General features: G+C 51.1%; 1 protein-coding gene across 1 annotated transcript in view; it reads right to left on the reverse strand.

The window, feature by feature from the left end:
- LOC119571016 (angiotensin-converting enzyme-like) overlaps positions 1–1,118 on the reverse strand; it is a gene marked incomplete in the record, with an annotated part of 24,829 nt that overhangs the window by 17,534 nt on the left and 6,177 nt on the right.

Raw genomic sequence — 1,118 nt, forward strand, 5'->3', positions numbered from 1 at the left:
ACTCACCCACGTACTTACATGCCTACTTACATACGTGTGCGTGTGTGTGTGTGTGTGTGCATGAAGGTATGGCCATTTGCCTGCTCATATACTGGGAGCGATATTTTAAAGTTTCAGACAGGAACGAGCATATCAGTAAATTAACTTTTAAACACATGCAAATTCATGCATGCACGCGCGCGCAAAACACACACACACACACACACACACACACACACACACACACACACACACACACACACACACACACACACACACACACACAACAACAACAAAAGGACAAGGCAGCGCACGAACGCGCCCGCTAACGCATGCTTCCCCTGGTCCGTCACTCGGCCGCGAGACTAAATACAAAGTGCCTCGAATCCTATTCGGCGAAACGCAAAGGGAGGAGAGGGGAGGCGAGGGGAAAAGAGGGGAAGGTGAGGGCCTTGGGGAAGGGCAAATGGGTGGGGAAAGGGGGAAGAGAGGAGGGCGAAGAGGAAGGGGGGGTGGAGGGAGGGACAGGGAATGATGGAGGAAGACGAAGAGGGAACCAAGAAGGAGAAAGCACTAATGGCCGAGGATTATTAATGATGGAATGAATGATAATAACATTGGCATCATTAGCAATAACAATACAAATATTATTGAAATAATAATATCTGCTTATTATAATATACATATATATACATACATTATAGGCCGCGGTGGCCGAATGGTTAGAGCGTCGGACTCAAGACTGTCACGACGGCAATCTGAGTTCGAGGGTTCGAGTCACCGGCCGGCCCGTTGTTCCCTTGGCAAGGAACTTCACCTCGATTGCCTGCCTAGCCGCTGGGTGGGTAGGCCAGCCCAAGTCAGTGCCGGGTAAATAGAGATGGTGACTCGATAAAAACACCGGGCGGAAGGCAACGGCAAACCACCGCTATAAATTGCCAAGAAAATCATGGAAGTCCATGATCGCCAGGGCCGCGGTGGCCGAGTGGTTAGAGCATCGGATTCAACACTGGCACGACGGCAATTTGAGTTCGAGGGTTCAAGTCACCGGCCGGCGCGTTGTTCCCTTGGGAAAGGAATTTCACCTTGATTGCCTACCTAGCCACTGGGTGGCCAAGCCAGCCCAAGTCATGGTCCCC

The sequence above is a fragment of the Penaeus monodon genome, chromosome 4 (assembly GCF_015228065.2).
Source record: "Penaeus monodon isolate SGIC_2016 chromosome 4, NSTDA_Pmon_1, whole genome shotgun sequence".
Lineage (NCBI taxonomy): Eukaryota > Metazoa > Arthropoda > Malacostraca > Decapoda > Penaeidae > Penaeus > Penaeus monodon.